Below are 7,300 nucleotides of genomic sequence, written 5' to 3'. Positions count from 1 at the left end.
AAAGAGAGGAGAGCACATACAGCACACCCAGTGAAGTCCAACAGTTTGGTGTGAGCTGGGGTAGGGCTGGGGGCGGGGGGCTGAAGAGGAGCAGGGTGGCAAGAGACTAGCCAGATGACAGAGGACCTAGTGAGCCATGTCAAGGAGTTTGAACTTTATCCTGAGGGCAAAGGAGAGCCAGTAAAAGGTTTTAAGGGGAAGAGTGACACAGTCTGCTTCGTAGTTTGGAAGGATGCTTCTGGCTGCTGTGTGCAGGTTTGGAAGGAGAGACGAGAGAGAAATCTGGAGAGAGACCCCAGGTGAGAGAAGAGGCCTGGGTGGATGGGAATGGGCCTGAGCGACGATTCATCCATGTGCGGTGAAAGGATGGGAGGTTATGCTGGTAATCATGAGCCAGGACTCCTGGATTCCATGATTCCAAGACACTCTGATTCTGTGTCCAACACTCCATAATCCTTCAACACAAAATGGCTGCGGATATCACTACATGTTTACAACCCCAACCTCAAGCCTCCTGGTATCCTTCCTTTCTGAGCCTCAGCTTTTCTTGTTTGCAAAATGTGGATCATCAGCTTTCCTGTGGAGCAGACATGGGGGCGAGAGCCTGCTGAGCTGGGCGCCTGCGCAAAGTCCATTGGACGTGTTTGTCCTGAAGGCTCAACGTACAGGCATGGCCAGGAAAGAGCTGGGTCTTGGAAGAATAAGAGACTGGAATGGAGGTGCAGGGGAGGGGAGGAAGAGCCCCATTCCTGTCTGTTCCTGGTGGCCCAGGCTGCTCTAGCCTCTGGGTTTCTCCTGGGCATCTAGTACCCAGATTTGGTTGTTGGCTTCTGCACTGGCAAGTTTACCAACTGGTTATGAGTGTCCCCATTTCTCTAGCTAGCTGACCTTCCCAGCTGCCCTCCTGGACTTAAACTCCTCCCAGGATTGCAGGCACCAGCTCTGTGTAACCAGGCAGAATCTGGCCTTACATGAGCAGATCTGAGCCAGATCAAGTCTCACCAAGTTGGTGGGACCCAATCTGCTCCCACACAGCGCCCCTCTAGGCCACACTGTAGGCATCCCCTTCCTTGACGCCAACAAGAGCAGATCTTTGGAGACAGAAACTCCATCTTTCCAGAACAACATGTGATTCCCCAGAGCCCCACCTAAGCCTCATATTACCTGTGTTACAATTGCTTCTTGACAGAGTTGAACTTCAGTCCACAAAACATCCTGAACAAATTACCATGGGCAAATCTCAGAGTAGACAGGACCTTTGGAGACTAAGTCATTGCTTGGAGGAGAAAACGGGAGCCAAGAGGGCTTCGCCTGAAACCACCCAGCGTTTAGTGGAAGAGCTGGATACAGAATCCACACCAGAGTCCTCAGCTTTTTTTTTTTTTTTTTTTCACACAGTAAGGGCTCCATGAGTGCCGAGACATGAAGTGAAAGTGAAAGTGAAAGAGACACAAGTCATGTACATGTACTGAGCAGCATGTGCATTGACTTTCTGGAAGACCATGAGAGAAAGATGGCCTCCGGGAAGAGGGCCAGGTAGGTGGGGTCAGGGGTGGGAGAGAGACCTACTTACCGTTTGATGCCCTTTTGTACTTCTGGGGTGTTTTATGTCACCTAGTGCACATAGGACAGAGCCAATCAATCAAACAAACATTCACAATTCAATAAACAATTCAGTGAGCCAGACTCTTTTGTAACTCTATACCTTTGGGCACACCGTGCCCTCTGTTGAAATACCCTTTCATGGTTTTCCCCATGTGGAAAGCTAAGCATCCTCCGAGAGGTACTCGAATGCCCAGGAGTCGGGAAAGGGGCCTGTCTCTGCCTCCCTGTGCTGGTCTTTCTCCATTCGACCACCAGCTGCGTAGGCACTGTCCATCCTCCGCTCTGTCCGTCCTGCTTGGCTCCCTAGGAGGCACCATGCCTTCTGACTTCTTGCATCCAGCCAAAAGGGAGCTCAAAGGGCAGGATGAGGAGGAAGTGGTGGTATTTTCGCCTCCACCAGCCCCTCCTTGTTTCACCTTAACGTTGCCAGAGGCTACGTTTCTCCATGGCTTCAACTCCTCACTTCCTGGCTCCAGCTATCTCTGGGTCCAGTAATATTCCCTCCCTTCCGTGGCTCTTGCTATCTCTGAGCCCAGTAACATTCTTCTCTTTGGCCCCTTCAGGCCTTGGGGTACTAGCATCTCTCCTCTGTTGCCAGGCCCTGGGTGCATCACCATTCTTAGCATTCTCTTAGCCTCCCACACCTTTGTAAACACTCCTTTCTTCACACTTGCTTCAGGTGAGCCACTGGTTCTCAACTTGGGGTAATCTTGCCACCCAGGGGACATTCGATGATGTCTGAGGACATTTTTCGTTTGATGTCTGGGGGAGAGGATGCTTATGTCACGTAGAGGCACAAGATACAACTAACCATCCTACCAAGTGAGGGACAGTCTCCTACAGAGAATTACCAGCCAAATGTCAGTGGTGCAGAGATGGGGAAACCTAGATTTAAACCTTTGAGAGTCTAACTGCTGCCCGCCTGGACCCTGACAGTTCGTAGCTGAGGGTTCTAGCTTCCTGAGGCCCTTCCTGCCCTGTGATGTGACCTACTAGGTACGTCTCCTCTTAGTGATACAGAGATGAAAAGACCCAGTCTGCCTCAAGCCACCCACTGTGCAGTAGGGAGACACTTAGAGTGGAGCCCCCCAACAATCCTAAATCCTTGAGGGCAGGGTCTCTGTGTCACCACGTACTTCCGGTAGGAGGAGATCAGCAGATTCTTGCTGATTGAGCAAATAAATCCTTCAGAAATATCTTCAAACAGACAGAGGGTGGGCCAGCAGGTGGTATGGTGGGTAAGGCACTGGATCCCTCATAGTAGACTCTGCAGTTCAAGTCCTGAACCTGGCAGCTTGAAAAACATGCTGCGCATGTGTGTGTGCATGTCCAAAAATCCCAAGGGGATAATGGAGGAGAAGGGATTGCAGCATGGCCATACCCCCTAAGGGTGATTTCTTACTTTCCATCTTTCTCTATCTTTGTCTCTGTCTCTCTCCAGCCAGTGCACACACATACCCTATGGTTAAAAACCTAAATACAAATGAACCAACAGACCCAGGAACCCTGGGTGAGCTTCTCTGCAACAAAAGTCCCAGAGAAACCACCATCAAGCAAACATGTAAGGAGCGAACAGACGATCAACCCGGAGACATGGGTGGGGGGCAAGACAGAGGGCAAGTTTAACATCTCGTCTCTAAAATTAGCATAGGGGCTGATAGTGTATGGTTGAAACTGTGACCCTCCATGAGGCTGACCCACAGAGAAAGGTTCTGAGTTCATGTCTGGAAACCCCCCAGGGTGTGCCAGATTCGTGCACGCTCTTGATCCAGGGCTGGCTGAAGTTAGGGGTAGATGGTGATGTCAAGACCTATCTCTCTGTCTCTCTCTGACTTTCTCATGGAAGTAATAAATAAAATTTTAAAACATATTTAAATATACTGGTTACAGTAGCAGACCCCACCTCCCAAGATCATGGTGAGCATAAATTTAACAGAAAGCATGTTACACAGTATGTGGGGAGCACAAGATAAACAGTATCCATCAACTTTTGGGGGGAGTTGGTTGAGGAAAGGCATCAAGGTGAGGCCTGGGGAAGAGATCCGTCATCAACACAGGATTGCTTTGTGCTCCTGAGCCTCAGTTTCCCCAACTGTGAAAGACAGAAATGTGGGAAAAATTTGTGCTTTGCAGAGACTGTATCACAGGGATGTTTTAGGGGGGTTCACAACATGTATTTGAATATCGTTTCCAAAATTAAAGCTATAATTTCATAAAAGAAAAAGGTTAATATGTTAAATTACAGTGAAACATAACAGGCAGGCCTAGGGCGTCCAACTCATCCTGTTTTGCTTAGGACTTTTCCAGGGTTAGCACTGAAAGCCCCGTGTCCTGAAAACTCCCTCAGTCTGGGCAAATTGGCATGTCTGGTCGCCCTAGCAGGTAGGATGTTCAGTCGGCCCACAACAACATTGAAGATTAAAAAATAGCTAGGATGGGCCAGCAGGTGGCGTGGTGGTTGAGGTGCTGGACCCTCACATGGCCAACCAGAGTTCAAGTTCCAGACCTGGCAGCTTGCTTTCTCACTTTCTCTCTCTGGTAAGCACCCATGCCCTATAGCAATTTTTTTTAAGTGATAATAATAATAATTAATAAAGTTAAATTAATTTTTTAAATAGCTAGCATGTGTTGACTATGATGTGCCAGGTACTATTTTTAGTGATTATAAAAGTTACAGTTCGTTTCATCTTCATAAGAACCCAGTATAGTAAATGATACTACCATCTCCATCTATGCAGTGGCTCAGAGAGGTTCCATTACTGCCCAAGATCACACAGCTCCTGAGTAGTACAGCCAGGATTTGAACCCGGCCCAGAGCTCCCATATTTAACCATGACCTCTATTGCATATTTGAATTTATCTTTTGCTTTTTAATTTCCAGAGGGCATGTACTTGAGAGAGAGAGAGAGAAAGAAAACACCCTTCAATGGAGTGTGGCCATGCCACAATCCCTTCTCCATTTCTCCATCCTGTCAGGATTTGGGGCACACAGGTACCCACACTGGCATGTTTTCCAAGCCACCAGGGCTGGGATTGGAACCTTGGTCAGACATGTGAGATCTGATTTACTTATCACTAGGCAACAGGGTGGGCCCATACATGAACGTATGTTAAGACAGCTTTTAAAATGGCAATAATAATAATCATAATCATAATGCTGATAATAATGGAAATATGTTTTTAAACATTTTAAAGTAGTAACCATGGTAACAATAAAATCGCAAGCACCTGTATATGCACTACCAAGTTTAGCTGGGTGGAGAGAATGTAGTGCTAACTTGAGCTGTCAGATCACCCCATTTTGCACAGTCCTCAGAATAAAGTATATCTGGCCACCTCGGCTGAATTAAAACAAACTGAGCATGTGTGCATGAGTGCCCAAAACTCAAAGAGTTTGGAGCTTGCTTTCTCATTTTCTCTCTCTCCCTCTCTCTTCGTCTGTCTGTCTCTCTCTGGTGAGTGCATGTGCTCTATAGCAAATTTAAAACAATAGTAATAAGTAAAATTAAATAAATATTTATTTTAAAAAAATAAAGTAGCTATCAAGTATGCCCACATTTGCAATGGTGGTATTTAATAAAACAACCTTGTTTTTCTCAATTGCTTTCTGTAATAATATTGATTATGAATTATTATTATGAATATTGATTAAGAATGATGCTGGAGCCAGCAGGTGGCATAATGATTATGTCACTGGACTCCCATATGGTTGACTGCAGTTTGAATCCTGGACCCAGAGGCTTGAAACTCACTTCAGGAGCATGTACATGTGTGGCCAAAATTCCAAGAGGTAAATGGAGAAGAAGGGATTGTGGTGTGGCCATTCCCCCTAGCAGGGTGATTTCTCACTTTTTGTTTCTCTGTCTCTCCAGCGAACGCAGGCTCCCAGCAGCAAAAATTTCTAATAAGAAGGAATTATGTCTGGGGCCAGCTGGTGGCATGGTGGTTAAAGACACTGGATTCCCACATGGCCACCTGTAGTTGGCGTCCTGGACCTGATGGCTTGAAAATTACACCATATCCATGTGCATGTGTGTCCAAAATCCCAGGAGGAGATTGGAGAAGGGACTGTGCTGTGGCCATCCCCCCAGGGGGTGATTTCTCACTTTCCCTCTCCCTATCTCTCTCTGTCTCTCTCTACCGAGTGCATGCCCTCTATGGCAAAAACCTTAATACAAAAAAAAAAAAAAAAAAGAATTATGTCTGGATGTCTGGGCCAGCCCCATGGTGCAGTCGTTAAGCGCTGTGCACTGGGAGTTGGATCCCACATGGCCGACCATGGCTCTGGTATCAGCCCCAGTGACTTGAAAAACACGCCAGGCACACATGTGTGCTCAAAATCCCAACAGGATGGAAAACCAGGAAAAAGGATTGTGGTGTGACACGCTCCATGGGAAGGTGCTCTCTCTCTCTCGCTCTCAATCTGGTAAGCATACATGCCCTCTGGTAATAAAATAAAAGTTTTAAAAATCATGTCTCTTTGCTCTCCTCCTTTACCTGAGCTCTTAGGCATGGAATTATAACTTTCCGTGTGTTTAGATGTCAAGCGTCCACAAAAAAAGGGCTCCCCAGCTAAAACACATGAGAAGCTGACAGTTGAGGTTCTCCATTCTGCCCATCAGAAGCAGGCCAAGATGGCAGGATGGTTATGGGGGAGACCCAGGCAACAGGGATGGGCAGGTGGGGAGTGCCAGGGAGCAGGGAGCAGGGAGAACCAACCCGCAGCCATTTCTCCAAGGGTGTGTCTCCATTTACAGAGGGTTTGTCCAGCCTCTGGTCATCTCTTCAGCAAACATGTCCTGATGACCCACCCTCTGTGCCAGGCTATGGGTGCCATGTTAATCTGACGACCAGAAAGCTATAACTACCAAGAGTGCCAAGTGTCAGGCCAGGGACCCTCTCTGGTCTCAGTCCCACTCCCTAAATAACCAGGCGACCACTTCTCACTGGCTGCACCCCTCCAACCCCAGCCCTGGTCTTCACTAGGCCACAGCTGCCCGTCACTGGTCTCCCTGCCCCACTTGGTCCCCTAAGTCCACTCCTTGCCGTTTTTATAGAACACTCATCAGAAAATGCACGTTCCTGTTCCACCCTCACCCTACCCCCAGCTGGGCAGTAACACCCATGCTTCAGAGAGTGCCACCCACATCCCTTCCCTCCGCCCACAGGCCCCACATCTGCCAGCCCTGATAGCCTCTGTGTCCCCTCATCCTCCAGTGACACTGGTCCAGCCTCAGGGCCTTTGCTCCTGCTGCTTTCTCTAGCTGTGGGGACTCCTCTTTCCCACATCTTCAAAACAGCTGCTGTTTCCTGTGATTCAGATGTCCCATAAGTGGCACCAATGCCCAAGAACCTGCCAACACCAGGGCTTCTTGGAAGGAAGACTGCAAAGCTGGGGCCACAGGGTGACAGGAGCAGCCCTGGACTGAGTCATGCACACGGCTTGAATGTGGCACCATGTGCATATTCAACACATTGTTTATTAAAACAAGAATCTCAGGACCAGCAGTTAGTGTAATGGCTATGTCGCTGGATTCCCACGTAGTCGACCGCGGTTCGCGTCCCGGACCCAGTGGCTTAAAACTCACGTCGGGCGCATGTGCATGCATGCCCAAGATCCCGAGAGGAGAATGAAGGAGAAGGGATTGCGGCATGGCCATCCCCCCTGGGGGGGGATTTTTAGCCTGTCTCTCTG

The 7,300-nt window shown here is 48.4% G+C and overlaps 1 long non-coding RNA gene across 4 annotated transcripts; it reads left to right on the top strand.

The window, feature by feature from the left end:
- Positions 1-6: 6 nt before the first annotated feature.
- LOC102489051 (uncharacterized) lies at positions 7-5,982 on the top strand. 4 transcript variants are annotated; one of them, XR_003549268.1, is made up of 3 exons: positions 7-299; positions 1,399-1,536; positions 5,955-5,982. It is a non-coding gene; the product is annotated as an uncharacterized LOC102489051 (long non-coding RNA). The 4 variants fall into 4 exon arrangements; XR_003549267.1 differs by lacking the exon at positions 5,955-5,982 and adding an exon at positions 5,478-5,594; XR_003549269.1 differs by lacking the exon at positions 5,955-5,982 and adding an exon at positions 4,487-4,513.
- The last annotated feature ends 1,318 nt before the right edge of the window (positions 5,983-7,300 follow it).

Source organism: Tupaia chinensis, unplaced genomic scaffold (genome assembly GCF_000334495.1).
Source record: "Tupaia chinensis unplaced genomic scaffold, TupChi_1.0 Scaffold000216_1, whole genome shotgun sequence".
Classification (NCBI taxonomy): Eukaryota; Metazoa; Chordata; class Mammalia; order Scandentia; family Tupaiidae; genus Tupaia; species Tupaia belangeri.
The sequence above is the reverse complement of the archived record's forward strand: the minus strand, read 5'-3'. Positions and strand labels throughout refer to the sequence as shown.